The sequence below is a fragment of the Oryzias latipes genome, chromosome 1, assembly GCF_002234675.1.
Source record: "Oryzias latipes chromosome 1, ASM223467v1".
Taxonomy (NCBI): domain Eukaryota; kingdom Metazoa; phylum Chordata; class Actinopteri; order Beloniformes; family Adrianichthyidae; genus Oryzias; species Oryzias latipes.
Window position 1 is genome coordinate 5997068 of NC_019859.2, and position 23218 is coordinate 6020285.

The following is a 23218-nucleotide window of genomic DNA, read 5'->3' on the forward strand; positions in this document are numbered from 1 at the left end:
AGTGAACTGTGTATTCTTTTTGTTTTTGTTTATTTCTATTAGCAGAATAAAGAAAACACAATGGAAACGATAATAAACCAGTGAAACATAATCCTAAACCCTATAATGGCTAAGAAGAAAAATATTTGCGTCTCTATAGAAAAGCCTGGGATGCACTTCTTTTTTTGTGGTGATTTAATTTACCTTTCAGGAAGTTGATGAAGGAAATAATACAATAGATAGAAGTTAGCACTTTTATTTAAAGCAATTTACTCCTTATTTTTTGTTGTTGTGATAAATGGGGCAACATGGGATTATATGTCCTGCTCAAGGACTGTTTAACCTGGGATTGAACCTCTGACCAACCATCTGACTGGGAGGCTACTCAAGCCTGTGAGCTACAACCACACAGGAAACATCATAAAAACATAATCAGGTGTTTCTAACACAAAGTTGCACTATAATGCATGAATGCACTTTTTGAACATCGATGAAATGGGGGCAAATTAATGTCTTCAATGTCTGAAAATGCTACATTTTTTGTGCAATAGTCTCTTTGCTCAAACTGTTAGCAGCTAGCTGTCAGATTATCTGCAAAACCTCTCCAAGCGTTAAAGTTTCACTTTATTTCTTAAGAAAATCCTCCTACCCCGCAAAGCAAAGTGAACATTATGCTGATGGTTCATGATTATAGCAGATTTCCCCACATAAATGGGCTTATTTATACAAGGCTGATTGCAGTCCATTTCCCTATACGTTCAAATCCACATCTATTAGTAATCAGAAGTATAAAGGGAGTTTATGCTTCTCTTTCATCTGTTGCTTTTGTATTCCTTTTAGGGTTGTGACTGTTTCCACAGTGACGCTGTGTGGCTCTCCTGGAAAAACCACCCCTGTTTGCGATAAAGTATTGCAGTACAGAATTTAACATTTGAGGACAAAAAACCTTGGCATTCCTAAAATGACTCAGCTCTCAAAATGTTCTTTTGGCTACAAAAAGCATTCAAAACACATGCCTTGCATGATTACAGGCTGACAAACCCATTTAACAAAAAATAAAAATGACTGAAAAAGAAATTGCTGTTTAACTTTGGGGAAAAGAATTATAGAGAGACAATAGTAGTTTTTAACATATCAGGAATGCAGAACAGTGGTTTTAAAGTGCTACACTGTCTAATAATAGGTTGCTTTAGCACAAAAAGGAACCACTTTTCTTAAGAAACCAACATTAATACATAAAATAGGCAGAATACATGAATTTATTTGATGATTAATGCAAGTACAGCATCCTTTAGGAAATAAACTTCAATAAAAAGGTATTAATTTGTCTCTGACCTACCTCAGTTTTCTGTCCATCTGTCCCAGCTCTTGTCTTATATCAATCAAAAATATGTTATGACAGTAACATCAATACTTTTTATAAATACTGTCTGAGTTTTTGTTTGTTTTATATTGCTCCTCTTTTCCGGTTGAATGTCACGTCCACATTCTTCTTCATTCTCTGTCCAGTTTCAATGAGCCCGCACATGGAAATCTGCCAGGATAATCTCCCTCGATCTGCATTCACTACCTTTCCCTTTCTGCCACCTAATCCCCTGCTCTGTTCAGATTAGAAAAAAGAGAGGGATGAGTAAATGAAAGATGCTTGGCACTCCTGAGACAAAAATGTGCACAGACGAAGAGTCTAACGTGAGGAAAGATGAGATGTGACAAACAACCTAGCACAAAAGTATGTAGTGGAATCAGAAAAAGACAAGATGAGCATTGGGTAAAAAAAAAGGAATGCGCACATTAGTTTTGTTGGGTACCACTGAGTATTAGGGCCGCCATAAAGATGAAATAAATAAATATATGAGAAAAAGGTAAAACATTTAAGACAAAAAAGTCGGAAAATTAATAAAAATGGCGTAAAATAGACTTGCCGATCTATGAGTAAAAACAGTCAATGTTTTACGAGAATAAAGTTAGACTTTTTTACAAATGATAAATTTGGAATTTATAAATGAAAGTCATTAATTTATGAGGCAAAAGGCTGTTTAAAAAAAAATAGAAACAACAGCGGAAAAAACAACCGATTTCATGACATTGAACACAATGTAAGCAATTATTTGGTTTTACAAAAATATGGAAGTCTTTTATTGAGTTACTATAGTACTATTGTAAGTATTAGGACATTAGGAAGAATTAGCAGGAAACTGGACCTCTTCGAAAGAAGATTATTGACCAATAAGGAGTGAATGATAAATGACGATAAACAATAAATACAATTGGCTGCATTAATGGAATTAGCCGACCCGTTATGTGGGTTGAGGCTTACATTAACTTATTTTAGCAAAATTACAACTTTATTCTCGTAAAATGTTGACATATTTCTCATAATTTGACGACATTAGTCTCCTGTATTCTTTTATATATTTTTTCTTATATGGTGCCCCTGATACACCGTCCTAGTCGGCTGGTTCAGCACCTATGGACCTTCCTTTTTAGCTGGAATATGACCCTTTTGACAATAAATGTGGCCGCACTTCATTGGATTCATCCAGGTTTGTCTGGATGAAATAACCTTACGCGATATATATGCATACTTAAATTACAAAATATGCCAACTGTGAAGTAAAATCTACAAGTAATGGCAACTATTAGTGTATGACATAAGGAGCCTCAGCCAAAATGTTAGACATTTGTAAATCCACAATACAGTGAAGATGTTTATCGTAGAATAAAATGAATCATAAAACTAATGCCTTACAATTTCAATTAATTGCTAATGCCTAAGCCTATTAAGAAATGTAAATGTAGAATATACAATAAGTATTTTATCCTATAAGGCGATCTTTTTACTTCATAAGAAGGAAAAATAACACATGTGTGATGAGAAGAGATTTATCCCGTGAGTGCTAACAACTAGAAAAATATCAGGAACGCTAAAGAGTTAACAGGAACGGATCTCTACAACCAGAAGTTTGTCCTCTTCCCACAAGACGAGCTGAAATCTGAAGTGGCTGCTGGAAACAGGAGCTAACAGTAGCTGACTTGGGGGTGAGGGGAGGGACAAAGGTCTCCTGTAGGCGGGGAGAAGGGGGGAGGTCACATCTCGTTAACAATGAGCTCATTCATTCTAGGTCCTTCACCTCTTTTCAGCCCTTCACTCCCATCTTTACCCCATACCATCCCTCTCTTCTTTCCTGTTATTTTCTCTTCTTTGTTCATCTCTCTTTCATCACGTCTACTTTTAGTCTTTCATCCTTTGCTCCCAAAGATGAGTAGATTTGAACCATCGATGTTTCTTGTTTTATTCGGTTCTTAAAATTTTTCCTCCTTCTGTTCAGGTAACAGCTTTCAAATGGTCCATCACAAAAAGGCACTTGTTTCGCGCTTTCTCTGCATGTCTCTGTGTCACTGTGTATCTCTGGGCTTTAAAAGATAAATTTGCAGTATGCATGCTTCATCTTTTTTGTTTTCTTTTTTTGTCACAGAGTCTTTAATAAGGGTTTGACTGAGATGTTCAAGGATAATGCATAATGTCAGATAATGGTTCAAAGAACCAAAAAAAGCCCTGGTTTGATTTTTCACAAATGTTTTGTGCTTGGAGGAAACAGCTGAGAAATCACCGCTGTTACGGCTGCAGGTTTATTTTCCGCCATCAGATTAAACAACATCTGATTCCCGCGGTTCTCTCCATATCACGTAAATAATCACCTGATTCATAAATGGGATTAGAGTGAAAAGATTACAGAAAACTGCGCTTTAGAACGGCAGAGGCTGATGCCACACAATATAGCCATCATCTGCTGGCAGTAACTGGAGTACAGTAAGCACAAAGAACCAAATGAGCCAAAATTGGTGTATTACCACAAGGATCATCCCTGAGAAAGAAGACATGGAAAAACGGACAACAGAGAGCCGACGGAAGATGGAACGGCAAAATGCACACAAAAAACAGACAACAAAAGCAGGATGAGAAAGGTGATGGGTAAATGAATTATGGAACATTGTGACTGGTTAGGCTAAAAGCCATCTACATATTTCTGCGCGGCGTATCCGTGCTAATTTTCACTTGAACACCAGACTGATTAGCAGGGTATGGCTCTGAATTCAGCGGCTTAAAAAGAGGAGCTGCACACCTTGCTCTCATTGCTCATTCATGCTCCCGCACACCTGCTTCTCTAAATTGATGCATATTTTCTCTTTTTGCTGAACACAAAATCTCTGAGTTCTCAATGAGCTTTTATGCGGCTGCTTTGAGGCACCGAACATGAACAAAATGTTACAGCACAGCAAGTATACCCACAAGTATCCAAAATGACCGTCCAGGTAGTTTTCCCACATAATGGTGCGTTTTTCTTAGTGTTGTGTTAAGTATGAAGAAAAATGTAAAAAAATAAATAAATTAAGAGGAATACTACTTTGAATAGTAAACAGAAAAAGGTGTGACGTCTCACCCCACCTTAAGATGAGTTGTCCTGCTATCTTCAAGCCAAATGCATAACACATACGTAGGCATAACTAATTTACTTTGACATTTAATCTTGCAGCGTGTTTACATTTAAAATTCATCAGCAGAGATTTCAATTAAACTGTACCTATTTAGCATCCTCCAAAATTCACAGAAAAGAAAGAGCAACCCGCCCAGGGTGTTGCACCCCGCCTTCGCTCAACATTGGCCGGATTGGCTCCAGCCCCCCTGAGTCCCCGGAAGGGATTTAAGGGGTGAAGAAGATGCATGGATAGGTTTCAATCTTCAAAATGTATCTCTGAACACTGCAACAACTAAATCTTAAGGAAGGAAAAAGAACATTGTTTTATGTTTTGCATGACAAATAATCTTATCAAGAAATTTTTTCAATCGCACACAATCCCTCATAATCTTAGTTTGAGAAAACATGTCTACATGACAAGAATTTCTTTCTTAAAATAATAATTCTTGGTAAGACCCTGTTTCTTACCCCATTGACAGATTTTTTTTTTTGCTACATAACCATTTGTATCATATTTGATACATTCCTTTCTGAGACCGTAATATCTTTAGCATGATCCAAATGTTCCATAAAAAATCCATTACTAACAACTTAAGGCCTGTTCACACCGGGACGAATTTCGGGTGCGATATTCGCCGACGTTTAACACCTCGTGACTAAACAAAGGGCACCAATGTGAGTGTGCACACGGACGCGAAAAACGCCACGCGTAAAAGCGTCATTTTTTTAAAAACGCCTCGGGTTCGTTTTTTTGGTATGACGCACCGCATCAAAAACTATACGACCAATCAGAATGGCGCTTTTGCACACGTGTCTGGAGCTTCTGATGTTACAGTAAAACAAAACTTGGGGGCGCTCAAACACAAAACTGTCTTGCTGAACACACATACGTCACGGCGAAGAAGATATACGCCAAGTAGCATCTACACTGCCGCAAAGAAATAATGACGCACATTCTAAAATATCCCCGAAAACGCTCATGATACATTTTCAGCTGTTGTACCAGTCGATAAAACTCCCCATGTTCTTCTCTTCTCGTGACTATGGGATGTACCCAAAATCGGCATCTTTTCCGGCGTCTTTCATCATTCAACAGAACAATAATTTCTTCATCGCTGGAACTGGAGCTGCTTGAAATATTCATGTTTTCTTTGTATGATTCTGACAAGCGCGTAAATACTTGCTCTTTTCTTCTGAGTGAAAAGCGACTTTAAGAAGCGTAAAGTTGCGCAGCGCCACCTTGTGTACAGGGGTATTTCTGTTTTACATTAAGCGCCATCTAATGTCAGAGAATGAATTTGCATGTTCACTCGGCTCATCGTCAGCAAAAATCGCTTGGGTGTGAACACAAAAAATGTGTTGAAAAACGCTGGCGAAGAACGTGCGCCGATATTCGTCCCGGTGTGTACGGCCCTTTAGACTATGTTTTCTGTCCTGTAGTACATCATCATTCCACTAGGGGCAGTAGAAGTGCTGTTGTAAAAATGGCCGCTCCCATTAAATCTCAAAAGCTTTTGGACACAAAAGTTTTGTCAACTTTTAAAACTTTATTGTTTTTAATTTTTAAATGACTGTTTGCTGGATTGTATAGTGCAAAATAATGCAAAACTTTGCTGACAATGAATTCTTTTCTACAGTCACACCCCGTTAACAATGTGTGTTAGGCTTAATACACTCCTCTTTAGGCGGGTTAATTACCATTCTAGCTAGTAATCAGTGAATATTTAACTTATTGCTTCCACTAAGTAACCTACTGTAATCCATTAAACATATTTCTCCATAGCTCTAAGCTGTCAGGAGCCGGGGCCAGGGCGGTTCATCTTTGTCTCACTTCCGGGTTCGGGCTTTTATTTTGTTAACTCATGTTCTGTCTTCTGTTGGTTCTTTAGGTAACTTACCCCGGTCTTCACCGGCACCTGTTTACCCACCTGTTTTCATTTATGTGTGTGTATATAAGCTCCTGTTTTGATTTCACTTGTCACCGGATCGTTCTACTTGTTTGACCTCGGTCTCTACGAGCTTAAGAAGCCTTCCTTGGATTAAAATATCCTTTTGATTCGAACTTCTGCCGTCCTGCTTTTGTGTCCGAATTCACACCCCTTGACATTACGATCCGGTCATCATGGACGCAGCGGACGCAGGAGTTCCACGAACGAGCAGCGACGCCCAGGAGAGGGTCATTCTCCAGCAGGAGGAACAGCTAAATTACCTCAGGCGAGGTATGCTGGAGATGGCTGGGCGCCAGGAGCATCAGCTGACCATGATCGGTGATCGCATTGAGACATTGGCAAAGCAGCTCCAGCAGCCGCCGTCATCTCATCCGCCACATCACTCTACCTCTGCGCCGACACCGGTGATTCCAGTCCAGACGACGTCACTCGCCCCGGGGGTTCAACTGGCCCGACCAGAGAGGTTTTCCGGCGACTCAGGGGATTGTCGGGCGTTTATCACTCAATGCGAGCTTCATTTCGAGCTGCAGGCAGCCAGTTTCCCTACTGATCGGGCCAAGGTGGCATTTATAATCTCACACCTCTCTGACAGAGCCGGAGCATGGGCCACTGCGGAGTGGCAACGTGGAGGAGCGACCTGCGCCTCTCTCTCTGCCTTTCTCGACGCCTTCACCCAGGTTTTTCAACACACGAAACCCGGCAGAGAGGCGGCTCGGGCGCTGATGCGGCTGACACAAGGTAACCGTCGGGTGACGGATTATGCTATTGAGTTCCGGACTCTCGCTTCAGAGAGCGGGTGGAACCCCGCAGCGCTTACGGACGCTTTTCTAGAGGGATTATCAGAGGAGCTGAAGGACCACTTAGCTCCCTTGGAGCTGCCCTCATCCCTGGAGCCTCTTATCGCCCTGGTGATTCGTATCGACAATCGACTGCAGGATCGTCGGCGGGGGCGCCGGGTGGACGCTTCCCAGTTCAGGGGACACCCTGACGTTTACGTCCAGCCCTCCCCTCATATGTCTTCTGTTACCCCCACAGTGCCTCCTGCAGCCCCGTTGGAGGAACCTATGCAGCTGGGTCGTGGCCGTTTGTCCCCCACTGAGCGTAGACGAAGGAGGCAGCAGGTGAGTGCCTTTACTGTGGTCAGCGGGGTCATTACTGTAAGAACTGCCCAAAAGCTTCCGCTCGTCATTAAAAGTGGGCACACTGACGAGCGGAGGCCAGGTGCCCGTCGATTCTAAATCCACCTCCTGTCTTTTGGAGGGTCACATTGTGTCTAAGGGTGGGGGGTTTCCTGTTCGGGCCTTGTTAGATTCTGGGGCTGAACAGAACCTTATGGATGCTGAGCTAGCCAGACAGGCCGGTCTTAGGACCAAGTCGCTTCCCCGCCCTTGGCGGGTGATCTCCCTCAACGGTGAGGTGGTCGCCACAGTTAACCAGATCACTGAACCTGTTCACCTCATCCTTTCTGGGAACCACCACGAGCATACCAGTTTTTTTCTTTTTGAGTCCCCTCATAATCCGGTGGTTCTAGGGTTTCCCTGGCTTCTGAATCACAACCCAGTCATCGATTGGCCAACCAATCGCGTAGTCAGTTGGAGTACTCATTGTCACGAGGCCTGTTTACGCTCAGCTCGGCATCCAGAGTCTGACTCCGCTGACCCGGTAGGGGAGCCGCCCTCACCTGACCTCTCCAAGGTCCCTCCTGAATATCATGACCTAGGGGAGGTATTTTCCAAATTCCGGGCTCTCTCCTTGCCCCCGCACAGACCGTATGACTGCTCTATTGAACTGCAGCCGGGTGCCACACTGCCCAAGAACCATCTCTATAGTCTGTCCAAACCTGAGAGGGAGGCAATGGAGCAGTACGTAACTGACTCTCTTCAGGCGGGCCTTATCAGACCTTCTTCGTCTCCTGTGGGGGCGGGGTTTTTCTTCGTGGGGAAGAAGGATGGAACATTACGCCCATGCATTGACTACCGAGGGTTGAATGCCATTACGGTAAAGAACCATTATCCTCTTCCACTTATGAACTCCGCTTTCGAGACGCTGCAGGAGGCCCGGTGTTTCACCAAATTGGACCTACGGAATGCGTACCATTTGGTTCGCATCAGGGAGGGAGACGAATGGAAGACCGCCTTCAACACGCATTTGGGACATTACGAGTATCTGGTGATGCCTTTTGGACTATCTAATGCTCCAGCTGTATTTCAGGGCATGATAAACGATGTACTCAGGGACTACATTCACCATTTTGTTTTTGTATACCTTGATGATATTCTTGTTTTCTCCAGGAGTCCCGGCGAACATAGGCGGCATGTTCGTCTGGTTCTTCAGCGCCTATTGGAGAACAAGCTTTTCGTCAAGGCAGAAAAATGTGATTTTCACTCCTCCAGTGTGTCTTTTTTGGGTTTTGTGATTGCGGAGGGGGAGGTGCGACCGGACCCAGCTAAGGTCAGCGCGGTGGTTGATTGGCCTGCTCCGGTCAATCGGAAGCAGCTTCAACGATTCCTGGGGTTTGCCAATTACCTACGCCGTTTTATTAGGGGTTATAGTTCGGTCGCGGCCCCCCTTACGGGTTTGACCTCCGCCACCTCGCATCATCGACGGTCTGCCCGCATGGACGATCAAACGCATCATGGACGTCAGACGTCGGGGCCGGGGTCTGCAGTACTTGGTTGACTGGAAAGGTTACGGTCCTGAGGAGAGGTCCTGGGAACCCACATCTAGGATGTTGGACAAAGGCATGCTCAGGGAGTACCACAGGCGTCACCCTGACAAGCCCGGTGGTGCGCCCAGAGGGGCCCCTTGAGGATGGGGTACTGTCAGGAGCCGGGGCCAGGGCGGTTCATCTTTGTCTCACTTCCGGGTTCGGGCTTTTATTTTGTTAACTCATGTTCTGTCTTCTGTTGGTTCTTTAGGTAACTTACCCCGGTCTTCACCGGCACCTGTTTACCCACCTGTTTTCATTTATGTGTGTGTATATAAGCTCCTGTTTTGATTTCACTTGTCACCGGATCGTTCTACTTGTTTGACCTCGGTCTCTACGAGCTTAAGAAGCCTTCCTTGGATTAAAATATCCTTTTGATTCGAACTTCTGCCGTCCTGCTTTTGTGTCCGAATTCACACCCCTTGACATAAGCAGAGTAAAGATAGTTTAATACACCGGCCCGGGGCGGCCCATTCCCCTCGCTTAGATTAATACCAAATTGTATTAATATTGATATCCTAAAAGTTTTGATTTTCAATTAATCTTATTCATTCATTCATTTTCTTCTGTTTGTCCCTCTCGGGGACACGGAGCTGCCGGAGCCTATCCCGGCCACTTATGGGCGAAGGCAGGAGACACCCTGAACAGGTCGCCAGTCTGTCGCTATTAATCTTATTTTTATTATTATTATTACCATTGACTTTATGTGCCATAGTGCATGCAACTTACTACTACCATGTTTGAAATACATTTCAATAATGATAACAAATAGTTTCTAGTAGGCTGCTAGAAGTTAAAAGCTACTTCTTCTCTCCCCTATTCTTGATCATTTATTTATCCTTTAGTTCTCCATGCCTCTGTTTGGTGCAGTGCAATTCCCGGAGGAACGGGAGAGTTTTCCTGATTCCAGATGGCTCGTTTCTGCTCCTGTCCTTGTACCTGGCCGTGGACCTCGCCTCTGGCTCGTCTTGCGCCCCAGCTGTCCCCCAACTCCATCTAGATGAAGGCCATCTGCTTCATCATTCAAACATGTAGTTGTAGAGTTAGATGAGATAATTATTTTCCAAGAGTTCTGGCAAATCGCCTGTCTGTCCTGGGAGAGGATCCCTCCTTCACGTGGACACCGTCGAGGTTTCTTCTTTTTTTTTCCCAGAGCCCCCTTTTTTTGGGGGTTTTTCCTTACCAAGAAGGAGGGTCTTAGGGCAGGGATGCCCAGTTTAGTTTAGTCTGTTTAGTTTAGCAATCTGCTATCGTATTTCATGACAGATTTGATGTTTTATACAACCAGTGAAGCCCGTTGAGGCAAATGCGTTGTAATATTGACCCATATAAATAAAACTGAATTGAGTTTACAACTGATTTATTTGTAAGCATTAATATTCCATTGTCGATACAAAGCTCATGCTTTTCAGTCAGAATGGGCCGTTTTGGAGAAGAGGCCGAGTCCCGAGACATAAAGGTGGACTAATTGGCGGATGTGGGAAAAAAAGAAAATCTGCGTAAAAGTTGAGTGATTTCTATGCAATATTTCTTCTTTGCATTTTGTCTGGAGCATAATTTGATTTGGTTTGTCTCTCTGGTAGCTCCCAGTCTCACTGCAGTTGCGAAAGAAATGGGAAAAACTGTTTTTGTTAATAAAATAATTGTTTCAAAAAGATGTTCAAGCCAAACAATGGATTTTCATGCAGGTTACGTAAGATGCCCCATAAAAACCGCAAAGTCGCATGAAGCAAGTTTTAATAAACAAAAGGTTCACTGTAGCATGTTAAAGTAAATGTACATTCCCTTATAAGACATTTAAGGCTGAAGTAAACAGAAGAAATAAAAAACAAATGTTTTAGTTTTGAGGACATCCATCAAGTTGGCTTTTCGTTCTTCTCCAGAGTTTTTCTCCAACATTAATTTCATTCTTTAGTTTAAAGTATGTCAGGCAAAAAAAACTCATTCCTTTCTTTCAGTGGAGAAAAGCTGTTCTGTTTTCAGAAATGTCCAAAGGCAGATATAAAAGATACTAAGCAGAATTATAAAGCTTTGATGATAAATGTCGGGAAAGCAAAAAGAATTTTTTATTGAAGTTGGATCCTCTAATTAATTAAAAATACGTTTCTATTCATTTCTTCTTTGCAATTAAAGCTTCTAACACCTCATATCTCTTTTACACCATTAGTTCTTCTTATTTTGCTAAAACGTCTGACCTACTATACCCTTTTTTGGTCATTATTCATTCAGTCATTGGAATGGGGGATCAAGTGAAAAGCACCTGTTTTGAGGCAAAAAAAAAAAAAACCCTCAGGTCCATCACAGCCCAGCACATAGACTTCACATTAACTCACCAGGATAAACTGCTCAGTTTCCTCCCCACTTATGCCCATCAGCTGCTGGCTTTTGTGGTTTCAGACATTTAGCCACCATCTCCGTAGCAGGATTTCCAGTTTAGTGACTTTGCTGTTATTTTTAGCAAGTTTGCACTTTTTTTTTTCACCAAAGAGGGACTTTGGACAAATGTACTTTGTGCTGTCTGCTTGTGGAAAAGTTTGGAAAATCTGATATGCAGCATGTATTATTTTAAAAGTTCAAACAAAGGTGCTGCTTTAGAATTCCTACACATCCCATAATACTTAAAGAACCAACTTAAAGAACCAAACACACAGGTGGATCAGTACTTCTCCTGCACAACTTCTTAATTAAAATAGCTTTATTTGTTTCCCATTTCAGATATTTTTTACAAAAAAAAACTTTTAATAAAAAAGATGTGTTTAAGATGTGTTATGTCACATGACCCTGCCATGAGATAATCAACCAAATATCATCAAATAACGGCTGATAAAATATTGGCAGTTCTTAGTCAAACTTTACCCACAGCTTCCTGTGGAGGTGACTAACAATTTAAACAGCTGCTTATAGTTTTTTCTGCTTATTGTGCCTCATCTTTTTGATAAATGATGGTTGGTGTCCAAGTTTTGCAGAAGCTGCAGTTGCTAAGTGACTCAGAGTGTACTGAAGTTAATAACTGCAGAATTTTTCAATTATTGCTTCGTCAATGTTATGACTTTGGGTGTTGTGAACGTCTATGAAGCCAAAGCTCAGTAACACTGGCGGCAAAAATCTGACTCTAGCTCCTGCTGCTGCTTGGGTTAAAGACACACTCTGATGAAAATTGTGTTTTTGGTGTTTCTAACATGTTCTTGGGGCATTTTTCTAATGATTTTTCTAATTTTCTAATACATAAGGAAAATTATGCTCAGAATTGCATTTCTTGATATTTTTTTTAATTCAAATTGTGAATCAGGAGCAGATGAAAATATGCCTTTAAAAAAAGCTTGAAGCTGTGACAGAAAATACACTTGGTGATTCAAATCTAAAATAAAGGAATCCCTTTGGTGGTTTATTAATGACCATCCAAGAGTACTTGACAAACCTTTTCACATTCCGCTTTCTCTTGGTTTTGCTGATTTATCCTAAAAGGGTGAAGCACGTTGATAATAAAATCGTGAATAAGCCTCTTCTTTGTGTTCAATTCAAATCATCGTGTGATCATGCACTGAAAGGAGGATGACCTTTTCACACTGAGACATTGTTGCACACTTATTGTCTTTGTCACATTTTTGAAAAAGCACTCAGTGACAAATCTAGGGACCTTTTGAACAAAGAGGAGGAAGAAATCCTCTATCTAATGAATGTACACTAAAGGTCACCATCCAACTTCGAAGAAACTAATTTGACCATGAAACTGGTTCTATTTCAACAGGACTGAATTAGGCAGAGCTGTAAAAAAGTAAAGTTCAGGATTTTTCTCTTGAGCGAAGGAGATAAAAACAACAGTTAAACTGAATATGTAATCAGGAATATAATGAAGACATTCTGTCACTTCTAACTTCCTAAGTTCTCATTTCACATGTAAATAACAGTGAAACCTCCTAACAACTGTTGTCTTTCTCTAGTGTATTTGGGATTTATAAAGCTCCACAGTTCCCCAATTAATTTGGGTCTGTTTTCCCATGGCAATAAAGGTAGGAGCCTAATGAGCAAACAGGATTTAAACTACAGTAATCCAGATGATGTGGACCTGCTCAGATTTGACTTTAACCTCTTTTGAACAGAAAAAAGACAGGAAATGGAAGGAGCAATAATTCAAGTAAATTATTATTATTTGTTGTACAGTTTTAAGGTCCAGACCGAGTCCTAAACCTTGCGCTTGGTCTTTATTCAGACTGCGTTCAACGGGACCTTTATGTTCAGAACCAAAATCTCTAAACAAAAGCATGCGACTAGAGATCTCTTCAGTCATTGGCCAGGAATTAAGAGGGCGGGGCAAAGCAACGAGAGGCGAAAAATATGTCCTGCACTTTGCAATGCTTGTCGGGGTAGTTCACTTATTCAAACGTTATATTACGCTGATTCATTATAAACGTCTGAATCAGCATCAGGTACAGCCCTTTACTTACTTCTTTAGTGCAATGGAGGCAGGCTGCAAGGCGGTTACTGAAGAAACGATGGCTGATAAGTGTTTATGACGTGTAGATTGTCGGGAAAACAGTGTGAGAAGTAATGTGGATCACGTTAAAAGTTGTTTTAATGAGTCTTCATTCATCTGACCACATTTCAATGAGTTGCTATGTGTCCCGGCTTTTTCTACTCTGTCTCCATCCCATAACGACTAGCCAGGGTCGCCATTCTGGTCCAGTTGTTCCAGCCTATGCAGACTGAGATAACTTCAAAGTGAACTAGCTGGGGCTCAGAACGATTGGAAACGATCCGAGACTATGTCCCGGACCAGGGTCCGCTTGGGGGCATTGAGGGCATTTTCATGTGAAACGAACTCTAGTTCACTTTGAGCAAACCGAATGTGTCCAGTTTGAATACCACCTAAAAAAAAGTCCCCACTGAAGATTTTGTTCAACTTTCTCCTTGCACAACAAAATAGGCCTAAATTGTAACTAATCAGAATAAAAGTTTTGTTTCAGGTCCTTGACCGTCAGATTTTTAAACATTAGCTTATCAAAGTTGTGGACAAGAAAAGTCTCTGGTAGTACTCTGGTACTTTGGTGGCATGCAGTAATGACCATTTCTAATTAGTTGTATTTTTTCCTTGATCTCCTTTTGATCTTTTTTTTTTAAAGAACTTATTTCACTTTAAATGAGACTTTATAAGCACAACATTTTCAGTAAGTCATTTATGCGGGATGAGATGACAGCTTCAGCTAGTCATTAGGACACAGAGCGCCACAAGCTCTGTTGGCCGATAGAGATCAAGAATAAAGGAGTAGGAGTGGCTACTGTGAAAGGAAAGCAGCAAGATTAGAGCAATTAATCTACTTTTTAGAGCAGTTATACTCTGAGGCACAATTAAAATAACCCCCACATGAAACAAACATAAGAAAACATGCATAGTGAAACAGCCTGTAGTGCATGAATTCAATAATTTAAGACAGCTTTTGCGTAGTTAAGACCAAAAGAGAAACATAAAGCTAAGGTCAAAATGATTAGACCCACAGAAATACAAGCAACTGTTGGGAATTCTTGCAAGTCAAGGTCCTGGATATTCTCTTTTAGACCCAAGATCTCCATGGGACTCTGTGAATCTGTGAAAGGAGCTCAAGGTTAAGACTTGTGGAGCTGTTGGAACAAACCATTATTTATTACCCAAACTTGATTGCGTTAGTATCATATCATTGAGGTATTGGAAAAAGACCTACATATCAGGAATATCTGTAGTTTCTACACCATGGGGCCGTAACACCTGAGTTGCATGACCAAGTTAAGGCTCATGGCATGTTCAAAAAGCTTTGAACAAGACACGGATGAGTCAAAGCCCTCCTGCTCCCCAGGCTGGTAATAAACATGAACTCATTGTTATGGGAAATTTGACTTTTGCCCCTAACTTCATGACTAATGTTTTTCTTTTAAATATTTAAAAGTTTAGAGTTTGTGAGACTCATTGTTTTTTTTTAATGACTCAACAACTGGTGTACCATCTGATGTATGCAACAGAACCACATACACTTCCATTCTGAATATCTTTGTTTCTACTTTACAAAAAAAATGAAAAGCTTTGTTTTAAAATAAATAAGTATAATACACCATAATAATTCAAAAAAATATATACATTTTTAGAATAATGACAAATAGATTTAAGACCCACAGTAATCATCTCTTCGCCAATTGTAAAAACCTTCCTAGTGATCTTTTAATTATGATCAAGCCGTTTTTTTTTGCAAATATACGAAAAGAAATTGTGTCATTTTCTTGAACATAGTTTCTGCAAAAGTTCATTGGAAATTTCCCTTTGAGTTGTAGGTGCAGAGCAATGCTGACCGCCTTCCAGTTGCTAAGAACTAATAGCAGGGAGCTTGCAGCCAGCCCACCGTATTTTCTGTGTCACAAATTCATTATTTTTCAAATGAGACTTTTTGGTCTGCTTCTGATTCTTGACAATTTGAATAAAAGAATATTCAGAAGTACTAATTTAAGCTTCATTTTGTTCAAGGATGTCCTTATTTTTCAGAAAATCCCCAAGTAGATGGTAAAAACACCATTTAAGTTTTACATATTTTTCTGTTGGGAAAAAGTATTAAAGGGCCTGCAAAAATCAACTTCTTTGAGCTTTTAAGTGTTGTATAAAATGTATGCCTCGGAAAAAACAACCCCAAAGCAGTATTTTGATCCATTCATGCATTTCTGACTATTCCTCTAAAAACCTGCTTTCTGAGCTCCAGGCCCCTCCCAATCCGCGTAAACGAGTGGGTTCTGACATTCACTTATAAAGTAAGAACAGCCCCTTCCAGGAGGAGTATGTGTTGCCAGCTCCGCCCCCCAGGCTAACACACACACCCACTTTCTCCGTGGAGCTAGCGGTGACCGGGAAAAGCGTTTTCCTTTTATATGCAGAATATGCACATATGCACACCATCTTTGCAAAAGTTTGGATGTTGTTTATTTCCGTGGGTGAAACGCAGACAGGTAGGGCCTTCTTACTTCCGGGTAGGGAAAATTAGAAAAACAACTCATTAACATAATCATTGTACTTTAGTGTGCAAAAGGTAATATATTATCATATTTAACCTAAAGATATAGTTTACTCTAAAAGGTATAAGGCATATAGGCCCTTATAACTCAACTGACTTTATTCATTACAGTCAAATTAGTTATCGGTTGCTGTATTTCACGGAGAGATTTAATTTTTCATTAAGTAGCGAACCAAAACATTTATTAGTTAGTTTCATTGTTCAGCAAACATTAAATGGCAGAGTCTTCAAAAGAATGGTAGTCATTCAGCCTAAGTTGTGTTAAATGGTTGCAGAAGGTGAAGCACGTCGCAGCAAGTTGAGATTATGGTAAAAGAAAAAAAAACTGTTTTAATTAAGCTTTGGTGACCTAGCTTTTTTCATGTCGTTTTTCTGCATAAACGGGGCAAACGTTTGCAGAAGAAAAGCGTAATTCAAGATGAGCTGCAGGAAGTAGTGGGGGAAAAAAATCCCAAAACAAATCTGAAATGAAGTCCATTGAATCGGAAGCCATCTTCACCGTGAACAACATGCACACACATCCACTACACTGCTGTAGGAGCTCTCCTTTTGCTCAATAGCTGCCTTCAGAATTAGGCAATTCATGCCTTACCCACCATTCCCAATGAAACGGTACCCCCTCCCTGACATACACACTTGCTTTTCATTGATCACAATCAGTAGTTTGCTGCACGTGTTCAAATTGTGGAGCGGCTGTTTTTTCCCCTCGACTCCAAAGAAGAATGGCCCAATCAAGACAAACTCTCACTTATCTTCTTTTTCCTCAACTAGAAGATTTACGAGGAGAAACGGAAAGAACAATTCCAGCAAAAATTAACAGGACGGAACGCTAAATGTCTGAAAAACACACATAATTACACAAAAGAAGACAATGCAAACATGAGAGACAGATGGAAATACAGCACAAAGGTTTCAGAGAAACTCACCAACTTTTAGAGCGATCTAGCAGTTGGGTGGCCCTGGTCTGCTGCCAACTTCTGTCATTTTTTCACTTCCAAAACTAAAGAAAGACAGACAAGAACAGTCACAAAAGCAGGAAACAATGGCATAATAACCACCAGTAAACAATACAAATCTTTATGGAATTACAACAAGCTTTTGACATGGTTGATTTAAGATTGTTGCTTAGTAATCAGAATTAGTCATCACTTAAACTGGTAAAAACAGTTCACAAATTCCATTTACAGCATTTGCTTTTGATGAATGAGTAATATGGGTGTCTTTACACAAATAACCAAAATATTGGGGTACGTAGATGATAAATTGATGGAGCGCTCAAACATTAAACTGGATTCTGGGGTCTGCTTTTGCCTCTGTTTGTCTTAAAGTTAGGAGTCAACTGGCAAAACACAAAGTGGGTGAAGTTTTTGTCATGCTCTGCACACACTGGGCACGTGTTGCGCGTTTAAGAATACGCTATAAGCGGTTTCATGAATGGAATGTTAGCAGACGGTGCTCATACGAACAAGCATGGAGCAGCAGAGAGGGGATTCTTCTTATTCTTTCTCTGCTGTTTACTAGCTCATGTCCCCTACAGTTGGAAGAAGCTTGGTGTGAAATGTCGACGCGGTGCAAATTTTCTTTCACAGCTCTTCCATTATAGGAAAGAGTTTGTGTCAGAAGATTCCATCCAGACACGAACTGCAATTATTAAGTTTTACTTGATGTACTTCAATTGTAGTATAGTTGTAGCTAGCCTCAAAACACATCTTCCTGGACTGGATGTCTCCAATGAGAAGGTTAGAACTCCTGTTAGTGTCTTATGATTGGGGTGTTAAAAATACTGTCAATACAAACTGTGGGGTTGGAACAGGAAGAAATGAGTAAGCTAATGGTAAAAAAAAAAAAAAGTTGACTGATATTAAATATATATATATATATATATATATATATATATATATATATATATATATATATATATATATATATATATATATATATATATATATATATATATATTAAGAAAAGGAAAGGAGGGAGGAAGAAAAGAGGGATATTAGAGAGGGGGGGATAGGAGGATGATTATAGAAGGGGGGCCGGGGGGTAAAACCATGAAGCAGCATAAAGCAACAAGTTTCTGGATGGTTATACTCATTACAGTGAGGTTCAGATGAAATACACGTCCATAAGGGCGGGGCCTGTCCAAACACATACTCGGATGTTACAGACATACCTGTTGGCTCCAAAAAATATTCCCATGTCAACATGTACACAATACAAATAATGTTTACACACGCATACTTATGCCTTTAATCCAACTAGAGCGAAATATTTCATTCAATCACGCAAACTATTTATGTAAAGGTGAGTTAACACCTGTGCTCTAGTGAGTGTTTATGTTCTTCTAAAATGGATGAGGGGATGTGAAAAGAAGGCGGGAGAGTGCCTAGCCATCCCCACACCAAGACCCCCGCCCCAGCAGTAGCGGCAGGCAGAACCCCCCCAACGGCTGCACGGCAGCAGATAAAGAACAACCGCCCCCCGGGCGACCACCACCGCCACCCAGGCCAGGGCCAACAGGACCGCCACGGGGGCCCCCAGAGCAAGAGAGCAGGGAGGCATGGGGGGCCAGAGAGCGCAGCTCCAGCCCAACGAGAAGAGCAGCCCCCCCGCTGCACCGGGAGGGCCCAACGCAAGGCCCTGCCCTAGAGGAGCACACCCACAACCCCGGACGAAAACCTCATCACCACCCAGGAGTTCTGGGCATCCCCCCGCCCCAACCCCAGGTCTGAGCCAGGACCCCCAAAGGGAGACCCGCTCCGCGCTCCAGTTAGCCACCCACCCGGCCCACGGTTGGTCCAAGAAGGAGCAAGGCAGGGGCCAGCCGTCCCCGCCCAGGAGGGCACCTAGGAGAAAAGGGGGTCCACAAGGGGTGTTGTAAACATGGCCCGACCAGGCTCGGCCACAGTTGGAAATTTGGCAAGGCACAGCGCTCAGGGTCAAGGACAAGAACCCACTCCACAGGGACACGGACACCTCTGGCTCAGGTGTGATGTCATCCCCGGCTCCTGTCCTTGCCAGAAAGCTCAGGGATCCCTCTCCCTGCATGGAGAGAGGACCGCCGGGCCCAGGAAACCAGCACCCAGGGGACACGGCCATCGTTGCCAAGGGTCCAGTACCCCTACCGGGGATGGGGTAGGGGACAGATGTTCCGAGGTCCCATCTTCCTTGCGAAATGCGTGTGTTTGTGAGGGTATGTGTGTGCATATATGTGTGTTGGAGTGTATATTTAGAGAGATGAAGGGTGTGCAGTAAAAATTGGCAGGTAGGGCACTGAGAGGACATCTCTTGATTACTCACAGTTATGTCCCATCACCCTCCCCACCAAGGGGCCCTAAATGTCCAAGGTGCAGTTAAAATTGGCGGTTAGGGCACTAAGAGGACATCTGCTGCTTGCTGGCAGAGATGTCCAAGCACCCCCCCCTACCAATGGCCCTACATGTCTAAGGTGCAAATAAAACCGAGAGAGGGGGGACCCATTCCATACGGCAACCATGGGAGGGGGACCACTGCCAAGTAGCTCCTCCTCCCAAGGTGCATCGCAGGCTAAACCCACCACCCCCTCACTCTAATATGAGATTCTATGAGGAAGGGGGTAAGTCGGTGACAGCTGGTAGAAATTTTAGATCAATCAAACTGGATATTTGTCAAGACCTTTAAGACTCCTAAAAAGTAGTATGACATCTGAGATCTTAGCTGGATGGATTTTCATTGAAATAATTATTAGATTATATATTGATTTTGTGATGTTGTGGTCACTTTTGATTTACTAATTCAGTTCTCACATAGTGCATCCGAGTGCTCTGCATTCCCCCTAGGAAAGAACCCAGTTTAGCCATGATAAAAGGCTAAAATTCAAAGAAAATTGGCTCCAATCATCTTGGAATCATGAACTGATTAATGATCTTGCTCGATGGCACATGTCTCACTTCCATAATGGTAAAACTTGAGGCACAGTCAACACTAGTAATCTCCAGACTGGTTCAGTCTTCAGGATAAAGCTCAGCTGAAACTGGGTTTCAGTAGCGCTACCATGGTAACCGCTCCTAATCTGTTATACTCTGGGAATAAATAAAGTGATTATCTGAAATAAAGTTCTTGTTTTAAAGGTCATATCTTCTTACGGGCTGCCGAGGAATGATTTTCTGTTGAGGGAACACAGTCAAACTGCTGCAAAATCAAGCTACCAAGCACATCGAAGAACCTGAAAACAGATTCGAACACACTTTTGGTTGGTTGTGTCACAGGATAAACACACTGCAAATTAAGATTGGTCAGAAACCCTGAAGAATATCAAAGGTTTTTTAAACCATGAAAAAGCAAAACATGTAGAGGGAATGGGGGAAAAAAGTTCTGCCTTTAGAACTGATTTTAATGTTATCAATACTAAAAGACAGTGATACTTTTATTTCTTTTGGAGGAGTGTTGAAAAAGATGTGGTGAGATTTTTTTAGCATTCTAAAGGCTCAGCAGATACAGTGGAAAATCACTTACACTTGTGCTTTTTGTTGAACACGTTAAAAGAAGTTACGAGAGTTTGTGTTGTTTTTATTCTGACTTTTATAAATCATTTCTTCCGCTTTTTACGGTGGCCCAGAAGGGTCACAACACAACACATGAACTTTATACACAACACACTAACTTTACACACAACACATTAACTTTACACACAACACACTAACTTTACACACAACACACTAACTTTACACACAACACACTAACTTTACACACAACAGATTAACTTTACACACAACACATTAACTTAACACACAACACATTAACTCACAACACAACACAATAACTCACAACACAACACAATAACTCACAACACAACACATTAACTCACAACACAATAACTCACAACACAACACATTAACTCACAACACAACACATTAACTCATGGCCCAGAAGGGTCACAACACAACACATTAACTTACCTCACAACACATTAACTCACAACGGAAGTAAAGCAGCAATTGAAGTGCTTTTATTCTGAAATTTCTACTGGGCTGAACAGCTGACTACCTAACAGAAAGTAATGTCACAGTGAGCTGTGGAGGGAGCTGCACGTGCGCTCCTCTCCTCTCCTTTTTTCCGCTCCGTCCTCTCACACAGGCACGTGCAGTCCCCAACACACACGCACACACAGGACGGAGCGGAAAAAAGGAGAGGAGAGGAGCGCGCGAGCAGCGACAGAGGGGGGTGTCAGAGCGGAGGGAGGAGTGTGTGTTCATATTGTGTGTGTTTAGAGGAAGGAGAACCGTAGTAAAGACAAACTTTCTGGCAACACTGCTGCTAGCTTCTCTTGTAGCAATAACATGCTCCCTCCACAGCTCACTGTGACATTACTTTCTGTTAGGTAGTTAGCTGCTCAGCCCAGTAGAAATTTCAGAATAAAAGCACTTCAATTGCTGCTTTACTTCCGTTGTGAGTTAATGTGTTGTGAGGTAAGTTAATGTGTTGTGTTGTGACCCTTCTGGGCCATGAGTTAATGTGTTGTGTTGTGAGTTAATGTGTTGTGTTGTGAGTTATTGTGTTGTGAGTTAATGTGTTGTGTTGTGAGTTATTGTGTTGTGTTGTGAGTTAATGTGTTGTGTTGTGAGTTAATGTGTTGTGTTGTGAGCTATTGTGTTGTGTTGTGAGTTAATGTGTTGTGTGTTAAGTTAATGTGTTGTGTGTTAAGTTAATGTGTTGTGTGTAAAGTTAGTGTGTTGTGTGTAAAGTTAGTGTGTTGTGTATAAAGTTAATGTGTTGTGTGTAAAGTTAATGTGTTGTGTGTAAAGTTAGTGTGTTGTGTATAAAGTTAATGTGCTGTGTTGGGACCCTTCTGGGCCACCGTAGCTTTTTCTTTGCAGAGGATTTGTTTCAGCAAGTGTCATGGAGAAGCAAATGTTTGCTTTCCAGAGTTAAGGTTTGGAAGCTGATGATATAGAGTAGCTGCATTTCCTCTCCTCTACAGAAAAAGTTAGGCACCCATGATTCTTAACTCCTCTATTATGGGGGACTCACTGCAAACTATTTGATCCTTGCAAATATTTTAAACTTTGTTTTCAGACATTCAATACATTTGAGCAGGTTTAAAGTTGTTTTCAATTTTCTTTTATCCATTTTTTTATTTTTTGTTTTCTGATTCAAAAGGAATTTTTAATTTGGAAAACTACCAGATTCTGTTCACCAGATCCGCCTGTCTTGCCGTGTTGCGTGACATAAAGGAGCTACTCATTCTTAGCGCTAGCTAAATTATCAGCCAAAAGCTAAAAGTTAAAAGCCAAACAAAAAAAAGTGTTTGGAACGTTTTTTATGAGAGAAAAGAGCCAATGAGGAAACAAAAGAGGAGCATATAACTCCAAAGAAACTTTTTACAGACAAAACTAGGAGTCTCCTCAATGTATGGATTTATGAAGACAGTTGTTTCCACGTTAAAAGTCGCTCTGCATTATATGCGCCAGGAAACTAGAATGTTTCACATAATTTCACAATAATAAAGATGCAGACACGATGGATTCAAGTTTATAATTAGAAAATACCAGTTTTACGACGGTTGTGTCGTTTTATTTTGCTTTAATTATCCGTCACACCTTAAAAGTTGGACGCGGCTGAAGTTAGCATTCTATTGTTAGCATCCACTTTGGCATTAATGGAAAATCTTCATCACAAATTCTAATTTTAAACCAGTCGCAAATATGTGACAGAGAATGAAGATTCAATCAAACGCAGTTTCCAACCCGCTGACGATGTTTCTGAACTGAGGAAACTTGTAAAAGGAACATTTAGTAATTTTTCAGTTTGGAAATACAAACTTGATAGGCAGAAAAACTTCAAACATTTTTATAAATGTACATTCTTACATTCTTACATTTTTATAAATGTACAGTGTTTGATTTGTTGAAGACGCTAATGAGCGCTAATGGATCCTCCTTTCATGTAGTTTTTTTGGTGATGTCAGCAGTTGTCCTGTTAGTATTCCTGTTGTGTGTGCGTGGGTGGGACACAGTTCCATGTGTTTCATGTTATGTGACATTAAATACCGTCTGAAAGTTCTAAATTGTACTGAATTAATTTGTAGTCAGAGTTAAATGT

At 41.2% G+C, this 23218-nt stretch overlaps 1 protein-coding gene across 9 annotated transcripts in view; it reads right to left on the reverse strand.

Annotated features, from left to right (window-relative positions):
- Nucleotides 1-23218, reverse strand: part of LOC101157835 (teneurin-3) — a 324490-nt gene that overhangs the window by 258561 nt on the left and 42711 nt on the right. For all 9 annotated transcript variants that reach the window (XM_023954877.1, XM_023954876.1, XM_023954872.1 and 6 more), the window contains exon 2: nt 17065-17138. The gene's annotated coding sequence lies outside the window, so the exon portion shown is untranslated. The remainder of the gene's footprint in view (nt 1-17064; nt 17139-23218) is intronic.